This window comes from Drosophila simulans, chromosome 3R, assembly GCF_016746395.2.
Source record: "Drosophila simulans strain w501 chromosome 3R, Prin_Dsim_3.1, whole genome shotgun sequence".
In the NCBI taxonomy this organism is placed as follows: Eukaryota; Metazoa; Arthropoda; class Insecta; order Diptera; family Drosophilidae; genus Drosophila; species Drosophila simulans.
In genome coordinates this window covers 7,348,736-7,360,438 of record NC_052523.2, presented here as the reverse complement: position 1 = coordinate 7,360,438, position 11,703 = coordinate 7,348,736, and positions in this window count along the sequence as shown.

The window sequence follows — 11,703 nt, the reverse complement described above, 5'->3', positions numbered from 1 at the left end:
ATGCATAATGGCATCGACGAACAAAACGAGACGAGACGCTCAACATGACATGTCGCTGATGGCAGCACATTAATCTGTTTAAATGACAGCACTCAGGGTATTGGAAAAAAGGGAATTTGCGAAAGAAATCCAACCGAGTCATGTGCTAAAACTTCGCTGACGATGACGGTAATTTTGGCAATAGCATTTTGCCGGCTAAAACCAAACTACTCAACGCATAATTTCGACAGAGAAAATTTCGCAAAGCGTGCAAGGAAAGCCACTTTTTTCGCCAGCAATTTGCATGAAATTAGTTTGCTCTCGAATCTAATTGGAAATTTAAAACGTACGAACGCACGCACACGGCGAAAAAGGAAACAAAGGCCACTTTGAGGCTATAATTGAAAAATGGCAAATCCACCAGGCATTAGACATTAGCTCTGCGAGCCGAATAATCAGCGATTGTGCCATAAATGATGCATGAGCCGGAAAAAATGCGAATCGAGACGAAAATTTAGCGCCGTAAAATGTTAGGACCCAAATCTGGGCAGACATCAAATGCATGTAATTTGATTATTTATCACATTTTTGTACATTTAACGACGCAATTGAGTTTTATGTGACCAAAAATCTAGAAGGAGCTCCTACTGTGGCGGTAACGATGATGGGATGTAAATTTCAGGCGGTCCTTGTTCGATTCCGTTTGCAGCATTTCTGGGCATCCTGTAACGCTGCAATTCCATAAAACCGATGGCAGTCCTCCTGCTTTTTGGTCAATCAAAAAAGTTTCGGCCTCCCTGATGGGATGGGATGGTAAAAAAAAAAACGAAAGCAGCCGGCAAAGAACTTTGACAAAGCTCGCAAAAGTATGCTATTCTAAATGTTTTGCTTAGATGGAAAGCAGAATTGTTGTTGCTCTCGGTGCCTGTTGGCCTGTTTATTTATTTGTTTGGATGCCTGTTTTCGAATTGCATAAATGGAAGTATGCCATAAAGCAGGCCAAAGCCACAAGCCAAAGGAATTTATAAAACGCAAAATTTGCTTTTGTTTGCCACCCACAGAAAGTACGCAAACTGTAGAGAGAGCTGAAGTTCCAACCTACAATTTTTTCCAGTGACGACCCCTTTCCCTAATCTGTCCTGCATGTGTTCATATAAATTTTGTGTTTATTCGGGTGCATTTCCACTGCGACGCACACTCAGCCGCAGTCGGCCACGTTTAGTGGCCATGGCTAACACATACACAAGCACTAAGCATCCAGCAGCAGCCAACACACTGGATTTTCCCACTGGCTTTTGGGGCTTCATTTCTGTTTATGTGTGTGTGTGTATCTGCCAGCTGGTATGGGTCAACTCAACTTCTGTAGTTGGACTTTAACTATTTTTCCGTTTAAATAATTTTGAGGTGCTTCTTTGTGGTTAAGTCTTAGATCTGTTTGTGGCCCTTTCTCCCCCCGACTCTTACTTCGCCGTCTGGGATTGTATTAAAATTCCGTCTCGAGCGAAGTGGAAACGAAAGTTGAAAGTTACCAATGAAATTTATTGCCATCGACTTTCCAGCGACTTATAAAAAGTTTGCTTTCAGCAATGTTTTCCACTGACTTCACCTTCAAAATGCGCGCCAAAGCGCCGTCGGTGGAAGGAAGCTGTGGCGAAACTTAAACCCTTTGGCCAATTTAATTTCACCGCCGTGGTTGTTGTTGCCTTTGTGTTTTCCACACAAATTGGTTTCTCATTCTGCTTGATTTCATGCACAATCTGGAGACGAGTTTCTCCAGGTGGCATTCGAATACCAACAGTGGTTCCCCCTCCAGTACGAAAACAGTGGAAAAAATCAGGGCTTTCGTAGTTCATACCTTTGATTCTAAATGTAATAGGAATTTTAATGAAATAAAGAGCCTTCAATATGTTCCGAAATTAAAATTAAGACTCCTAGCAGGTTAATATGATTTATAAGATTTTTCTTTTCTGCTTAAATGTTAAGGGATTTGGAAAACGATAAATATTAGAACACAAATACTATCTTTAATCATTTGACATTCTTATCGTTTTTGACTTTGTATTTTAGGATAAATATTTTTCTTTCCGTCCAAAGTACTTAAAGCAGAATCGTGGCACCTGCACGCTGGCTCAGACCACTTGACTTGTTATCTGCTTTTGGCCGATCAGCCCACTTGCACTTGTTGCCACTCGAGCTTCTTGTACGCTGCGTGGGCGTGGCTCTATCTGGAGCGATTCTGGGATAGGTATGTATATATATATATATATATATATCCTGCCCCAGGGTATGCTCTTATTTATTTAGCTGGAATTTCGCGTTCGTGATGCTTGCTCACGGAATCGAAGTGTGTGACAAAAGCAAACAAGCTGGCGCAACTGCACCATTATGCTGCCGCAACGGTTGCTATCCCCAAACGCATCCAGCAAGATGGTCTTAGTCTTAGTCCCTGGCTGAAAGCTGGCAAGGAGCTCCAAGCCAAGATAAAGCCCCAAACAGCAAATGTTGCATGTTGCATTAGACATTCTATAATGCGCAAATGTAGATCACAATATGCACAAAAATATGAAATAACCATTATTAACCATATAATAAGAGTTAAATATAATAAATTTAAAACTAAAAACGAAATATTTTAATAATTACAAGCTGTGAAATTTACACTTTTATCTCAACTAAAATTATTCTGTTTGCTACAATTTTCGTATGCACACATGGGGTATGGTAATAGTTTAATGTCGCCTTTGCTTTCGCAAAAAAAAAATAAATTAAAATATTTATACGCACCCACATGGCGCGGCAAAGGAGGGACTCGCATATTAAATTAAATATAAACCTACTCCAAATATCATCAGCATGCAATTTCTATTTAAATTTCGCCTTGGGTCCATTGCTGCACGTAGAAGATAAAAGTATGTATGTATTAGTAAGGACGAAAAAAGTAAGGTACACGGTCCTGGGCTTTTGGGGCGTGGCAACAAACATATTGCTGACAGAGTTAAGCAACAGCTCTTCTCGCAGTGAATGAATGAGTGAATGGCTGATGATGCGCAAGTGTGTGTGTGTGAGTGAGCGCTGCGAATGTGTGTGAGCTGAGCGTGTGTGAGTGTATCCTGACTGGCTGTGCGTGTGAGTTAGTGTCAAGTCAGGGACATTTAGTAATTCCGCAGGCATATCAAGGACAACGTACTCATAAATACCAAAGGCAAATGCCACAGAAGCAGCAGCAACAACAACTGCATCCTTGTCCCTTCTCTTTCTTTGCCCCACTCTCCCTCTCTTTCTCCATGCCCCGTCTGTCTGTTTGTATTTGTATGTATGGAATTTTTAACTTCATTATCGAACCCGGCTGCCATTTCCCCTTCTTTCTTCAGGGTTTCCTTGACACGGAGAAAAATGTCGTCTAAAACTGTCATTAATTTTAATTGGATAACGAAAGCAAGTGTGATTTTGAATCACGCTTTATGGCGCAGAAACGTATAAACGCATATAAGTTCAATTTTAGCATAGTCAAAGGAGATTCCTTGTATTATATAAATAGGTATACTATACTTTTATCTAGGCCATTATATTAGGTCATTTGTTGAATGGGATGTAAATGATTAAATTACATATAATCATTAATTATATTAAAAATTAAATTAATTATTCTTATAGTCATTTTAATTTGCTATAATTTGATTATTTATCTTGAATAATAAGTATCTCCCATTTGAAGCTATTTAAGTGGCCACAGGGTAGTTTTCTGTTTTTGAGTTGGTAAGGACTTCGCTAAGGAGTTGCCTAGAATATTTTTTCCGTGTATTCATTGTCTCCAGCAGCATTACTCAACATCTTTCGCAGTGCGAGGCTCAACGGCATGCATACCTAATGCCCAATGATGTGCACACGGGACCCTCGACGAGGAGGACAAACGACGGAGCCGACGAGCTCCATCATTGTCGCTGCCAGTTGTCAGTCAGGGAGTCCGGAGTCTCCGGCTGAGTGGATTCGCATTCGGATTCGGATTCCCGGGCGGATCCATCCGCCTTGCAAGACATTTAAAAAATCATTAATCTCATTGCTGGCCAGGATGGCGGCGGGACTATAAAGCGGACGGCACTCGATGAACCACTGGTCTTTTCCTAATCCAATTGCTAGAAAATTTTTCACTTTTCTACCCTATGGCTTGGCCCATAAATTCATTTGCTGTCCGCCAATGTTTTGTTATTTATTCGACTCAAGCACGTTTTGCTGCGTGGCACTTTCTACACTTTGTACGCCGTGCTGCCAACTTTGTGCGAAAAAAACCAGGACCTTAAAATGATATGCCACGCCCACCGCTCACAACTCGAAGTCCTGCAACCGTAGAGGCTGTCAGCAGTCAAGCGGCACCGAAACTGAAAGGGCACGCGATTTATAGCACACCTAGGCGAAAGTTTTGCATGGGAGAGGAATGTGTTGCCAGCACGTTTGCTCAATGAGCAAACAAATAGGGGATTGGGGATTCGGATTCGAATACGGATACGCCTTCAGATTGAAAATGGGCATGGGAGGTATTACGGCAACGTTCGACCGCGAGAATGGGAATTGAATTTATAGCGTCTATTTATTTGTGCGTATGTCAATGCCAAATGGCGGTGGCGCCGCCAAGGTCGGCCACGGTGCGTATGAGTGATATTTGCTGTGGCTGGCTGGCGCGCGCGCTCGAAAGTAAAATTTAATTAATTATGTGCCTGGAAAATTACACATAGACTTTTCGCTGCCTGGCTGACTTGGAAACGAAATGAATGCAATGATTTATGGACAATTCCCCGGGGGCAATGATTCGTTTCGCTATTTTGTCTGCTCCGTTCTGCTTTTCCAGCTGAAAGTACCAGCTTTCGCTTTCTGCGTGCAATTTTGACGCGACGAGCGACTCAAAAGCGCAACATGAGAATTTATTTGGCTCACATTTGTCTTCCGCCGACACTCGCTCACATGCACACACCCACACCACCGCATCGCCACCGCACTCACACACACACACACACTCGCATTGCCATGGCCGCTCCACATGGAACATTATTAATAGTTCTGGTGGCGCCTGCAATATCCTGTCAAATTAATTTCAATTTAATTAAATTTTTTCACTTTACTCAAAGCCAGTGAAATAAATGAAAAGTCCGTGTCAAATAAATGTTAAAAAATTGACTCATTGCAAAGCATTCGAGCTCGCCGCCATTGCCGCATTGTTTTCCCGCTCAACTCCTTTGGCGGAAAAGTCAGCGAAAAGGAATCACAGCTGCAGAAATATTTACAAGCATTTGTTTTGCACCCCTGACGTTCGCAAGTGCGTGTGTGTGTGTGTGTGCGAGTGAGTGTGTGTATGTGTGTGCCTGCGGGGTTGCGAATTTCTCACGCTTCGCAGTGAAGCCATTTTTCGCCGAAATCCCATCGCCACTGCACCCCAAAAACCTCCAGGAACTTTTGCTTGAGCCATTTGCCAACGCAATAGTTCAGCTTGCCTGCTGCTCCTGCTGCTGTTGCTCCAGCGCTTTGAAAATACGCTCATTTATCAATATGTCAGCTGTTGTATAACTATTAATGTTGCCAGCACTCCACCTCCGACTGTTTTCCTTCGAAGGCTCGCGTGGCTACAGTTGGGGTCACCATAAGAGTTCTGCCAGTCCAAGTATTCAATTTCCCGATTCAACCTTCAAAGACTTTGTAAATATTGAAATCAATAATGTTACATAAATAGGGAAAATATTGGAAATATGGTGGTGATTTCACCCTGACACATATTTGTGTTCTATTATTTTGTTAAGAGTATTAATATATTTATTTAACCTAATGCTGCACATGGTATCCTGTCATATTATTATTATAAGATGGTATTGGTCAACTATATACCCTATATTTCCTAACACAGCTGTGCATAGCCCGTTAAGCAAACTTATCGCAAAACTTAGGAGGCATCAAATGCGCTCGGACTAATTTACAGCAATTTATTTTCATTCCATAGCCCGATGCATCAAGCTGGTTTTTCGAGACCGAGACATATCTCGAGATTAATGCAAAATGCATTAGCATTAATAAATGATTGCTTTCAGTTGGCCGCCCGCTGCTCGCATGCTTGAATGATTGGCTTCTGCAGCCTTTGGACTTATTAATCATGCAGGCGAAATCGAATGTCAACGCTGCGTAAGAGTGACGTGGCAAAAAGGACTCTCTGCTGATTGAATTGCGCATTTGCCGTGATTCATTAAACAAAACACTCGATGCTTAATAAATGCACCCAAAGTGCAAATAAATGCATTTACCTTTAAATGGATTACCCGCTTAATAGAGCAGACTCAGCAGCTCTGGCCGTTGGAAATTAAAAATGCTTTTTCATAAATGGCTCGAATGCGGCGGAATGCGGGGGTTTAGTGTCTGTCAATTCACTGGCTGCCTGGCATTTCATTTGATTGCAACAAATGGTGCTTCAGGGAGCATCGTTGGGGTTGGGAACTCAGAACCCCCACATGTACCATACAGAGTCTTTTGTGTACATTTATTTTCGCTACCCCCAACCTTCATTTTCGCCATCTTATTTGCTTGTCAAACTCATCTGCGGCACCGGAGAGGGAGGGGCGGGCTTGTCATTCGGCATGTGGGCGTAAAAAAAAATAATTCAAATTATGGCAAATGGGAGCAGATTTTAATAAAATTCAGCAACAAAAAGCAATGAAAAATGCGAGCAGACAGGACAGAAAAATCACGAAACACGCACACAGATACTCGGCGAAATGTCAACAGTGAATGGTGAAAAAAACGGAAAGATGAAAGCGCAGCAGAACTTTCCACAGAAGAAGCTCCGCAAATGACTCGTTGTATCCGATACAATTTCCACAAATTAATTCGCTGATGAATTTTAAAGCATATTTAAACAGGCTTCAATGCTTAATCAGGAAAACAAAAATTAAGCTGCCTGCCGATAGACTTTTTTGTATTGAATATTAATTATTAATGAGCTGTTGCCGCTCGGATTTGAACTGCGTCGCCGATAAGAGGGGAAACATCTCCACAATATGTAAATTAATTATTAACATAACGCAGAGCGCACAAAACAAGAAGGAAACGAAGCAAAACAAGCCGCATTAATTCATGAGGTGGCTGTCAATGGGATTTCCGGTTTGCAACTTCCGCTTTTCGCGCTACCCGAATGACAGCCACATATGTCCTGTGCGAGCGGAGCCACTGTACTGCTATCTCATTCACTATTAATGCAAACAATTGTATTGGTAAGAGCAAATTGAAAATTTAAATGAAAATTCCATTGTCAACATGTCACAGCAAATTAATGCGGCCGCGCCAAATCCGCAGATTTCTGGTCGCAACCTTTTGAATTATTTAAAAATAAAAGTCAAACTGTTTTGACTTCAGCATCGTTTTGCATATATTGCAGAGCATTTTTTCAATGAATGCGGTTATTTAAAGGGTTACAATTAACTTTAGTCAATGAACGAACTATTTGCATAAGCTAACAAGCTTTAGCATTATACGTTTAATTTTAAATAGTAATGCCTTTGCTGACATAAATTAAATTTGAAAATTAAATAAGCTTGTGTATAAAGTAGGTATGATCAATTTTAAAGTGGCTGATCAGAGTTTGCAACCTTTAACATTTAAGCCGCCTGTTTGCATTGTGTTCTTATAATAACGGATTGCAAGTAGCCGGAATTAAAAGCAAATATTTTTCAGCCAGAAAAAACAGAAAGCAACGAAACAAAATGAGAACGCGGAAAAGTACAAAAAGCCATACACTCAACAAGCTAAAATATTTGCTTAAACGCATATTTACTTGCCAAAAAACGAAACCGAGCAAAATTGGTTGGCAAACAGGGGCGGAACAAAAACATCAGCAACGCCAACATCATTTGCCGAAATCAATTTTCCCTTGCGACCGGAAAAAAACATGTATAAAATGCAGCAAACAAATCAAAATTACCAAACACAAATGCGCAGGGCGGACAAACGAGTCCTACAACTCCTACAAATGTGTGTGTGCAACACCAGAAAAACATCATGGCGCCATGTGGTGCGGGCGGAAATGCGAAGTGATTGCTTGAGCCCACGTTGGAGCCCGGATGAAAGTGGAAAGTGGAAATCCCCAAGGAAGCGGCGCCGCAGGGAGCAGCTGCATTTGCCTGCGATCTCTGGCCTCTTAGCCTCTGGCTGGCGAAATTTTGAGCAGCATGTCATGCATTTTAAATTGTGCAATCGGGGTTCACAATTAAATCCTGCAGCAAAATGCATTTTAATTACCCAGCATCGCCGCACCAGATGTGCGTGTATTTGTTTGATCAACCGGCGGATGAGGGAAGGCGGGTGTGATTAAATTATGAACACTGGACTGCAACGGCTCCTTTGCAGCTACGCACGCCTGCGGGTCAGAGGTCATCGCTTGGCTGGCTCCGCACCTGGAGTGGCCGCTATTCACGTGGCCGCCACTGTGGTCAGCCAACCGCAATGCAAATAATTCACATTAAGTCCGTGCAGTGCATCAAAGGAGCATCCTCTCTGCTCCCTTCCGTTTCCCCAGCTCCACTGACAGTGGGATATCGCGTATACGCCTGCGAAAGGCAACCGCATGTGGTCTCGGTCGTAATTTATGATTATAGGCACCTCAGCAGACCCAGATCCGGACACAGAACCAGATCCAGACCCAAGCCCACACCGGCATGATTGCCACTAGAGTGCGGCTGAGTGGTTCCACCCATCCGACACCGCTGTCATGGTCCAGGAACCAAAGCGGAGGACACTTACGGTGGTGCGGGAGTCGTCAACACTTTACGGCTATTAAAGGACTCGGCTTAGCCTGAATTAATGGCGGCGCATTAAAATCACAGATTAATGCCAGGCCTGTGCGATTTGTTTCACGGATCTCCCCCGAGCGATTTCAATAACATACAACAAAACTCAAACAGAAATGGAATAACAACTGTTCAAGTTTCGCCCCCGAAAAATAAGGAAAAAAGAACCCATAAAAAGTATAAAACTTTTGCCAACCTCATCGATGAGCTGATAAGTGGCAATTGAGACTATGCGCGTACGTGTGCGGGTGTATATCTTTATGTGTATATATATATACATTTATATGTATATATCGGTGCAAAGTGCCAAAGTTGAAAAAGTTATTTGCATGTAAATTTGTTGTTAAGATCACAAATGTAATACAAATAGCAGGGAAAAAGCTCAAAGGAAACTTTAGACAAAAGTCAAATGATTAAGTTGGCAAGAAAAGTGCGGTCTCTTTCGGAGATGGGCGGATGTTGATAAGCACCAAGCAGCCTAATAGCCGGTTAAATGGAGAAAGTGCAAATGAAAGGAGTTTCATTAGCGAATGCTATGTGGAAAACCCTTCCTCGCAACCTAAGCGCCCACACACAAACATGGGCGAGAGTTTTGTTTAGCTATACACCCACACACAAGCACACACACCCGCACCTACACACACCATCACACATCGCGAATGGTAGGCAGTGTATTTCCGTTTCCGCTCAACTGGCAAAATTCATTAAGCTCGGCAAAGTGGCCGCCCATCCAGCCACTCCATCACAAGCTCACTCGATGGCTCAATCAATGCCGTGTGCTCAATAAACTTTCATTAACTTCATTCGTCACTCAGGCAGTCAGTCAGTCATTCAGTCAGTCAGTTATTCAGCTAGACTGGGTGCGACCTGTAAGTGTTTTGTAAACATGACTTATACAATTGGCTGCCAATATTTTTGCACAAATGTATGGCCCCATGCCGACATATCAATAAACTGAGAGTTTCCCGTTCGGAAATCAAATTGCAACAGCATCGGGAATAGGAGAAGTACACTGCGAAAATCATTCGAGCACAAACATATAAAAGGCAATGGAAAAAAATTTACAAATTAATTTTTCATTTAAGGAATACCTTACATTACTTCATTATCACATAAATAAGTAATCAAAATATTATTAAATTATTTTGCAACATTCATTATGTAAGCTAGAGACTTAATGTAGATATTCATAAATATTAAATTAATATATTGAATTATTAAAAAAAGAATAGAATGAAATAGAGTCGTATCTTTATTTCCTGTGTAGTATTACGGAATAGAAAGATATATGATCTCCATATATGATATGATATGATATTTTCGCCATATATTTATTCCCTGTGTAGTAGTACTCTTAAAGCGAATACTTTATGAGGGGGACCGCCAATAAACTTAGCCCACGGACAAGCAAATGGCCAAAATAGTCCGTCAGAAGGCAGGAGGTAAATGCAAAATCCCAATTACAAGCCGATTTCGTGGGATCTGGCCCCCGGGTTCAACCGAATCAGTCGAAAATTTAATTGAGCATTCAAAGACGCATTGACACGTGCGACAGACGAAATGCGTCGCCAGGAATCAGGAGTTGCAGGGCCAGCCGAAGGACTCTGCTCTAAGCAATGCCAATGGAATAATGGGAATGGGCGGATATCAGGACATCAGGACATCAGGACACCAGGTTCATTCAATCCCAGTGCCAAACTCGAATTGCTGCTGTCAGCCAGGAATGAGAACGTTGCCAGGCAAAATTTATCCCACAGTTTGTGTTTGTCACTCTATTCCGGCTTAAACTCCGGAATCAGCTGCTCCTGGCATTGGTCCTTCACTTTTCTGTTGCGGTACGTCCTGTTATCGAAGCTGTCTCCACGAGCAGCCAGGGGCCAGGAGTCGGGATCCTGCTAGGAGCTGGAAGCCCAACATGATTGGCAGTTCAGGTGGAGGCTTAGCCCAGTAACGAATGTCCAAAATGCAACCATGTCCCGTAACCTGACAATTTTTCTCGTCCACACCTGACCCTGTTTACCCATCTTGCTTCAACAGCTGTCATCTCACTGTCATTACATCATCCAAAACAGCAGTTGGGCAACCATTATCGTAGCTATACAATAAAAGCTTTGCAATGAAATACATTTTATTCATGAATATAATTTCATTCACCCAGTTTCACTCACACTAAGCCTCAATAAACTCTATTCAGTAAATCAGTTGAGCTAACAAGCCGATAGGCTCGCTAGCAAAATCATTACTTTCATTTATTATTAATATTAGGCAATTATAATAGGTTTAATCAATTAAATTATTAGGAATTACAAAGATGATTAGCAATTAAATGGAAACAGGCAGTGCAATTCAAACGTGCCTCAAGCTGAAAACTTTGCCACAATTAAGCAAGGTGTTCTACGCATAACTTATAATCAAAGGCAATGTTCTGCCACTTTTCACTTATTTCACTTATATGAAATAGAAATCGTTTTATAATTGAGCATTATTAACATGTTCGCATGGACTTACTCCACCTTTTCTTTCCGTGTAAACCCCGGAGCTTCTGGTGCAAAGATCAATGCTCCGAACCGAGGCTACTGGCCAACAATTACAGGCCTTTGGGGCAGAAAGCACTGCTGATTGGGCTTCAAAGCCGTCACGTCGCCAACTAATTATCAACATAATTAAAAGGTGCCGTGACAATCCCCGGCGGGTCCGAGCCTCTGACTGATTATTGGCAAAAAGTGTTTAAGTGTATTTCATTTGACTCGGTGCAGTATTTTCCTTTCTAATTGAATCACGTTCGCCGTGGACAGGGACTTTGACCGAAATGGGCTTGCTCCCCTTTGGCCCACATTTTTTTTTCATATATAGTTTCTTTGAGGCAGACACGCCCACAGTTCAGCCCACAGTCAACACGCACGTGGGG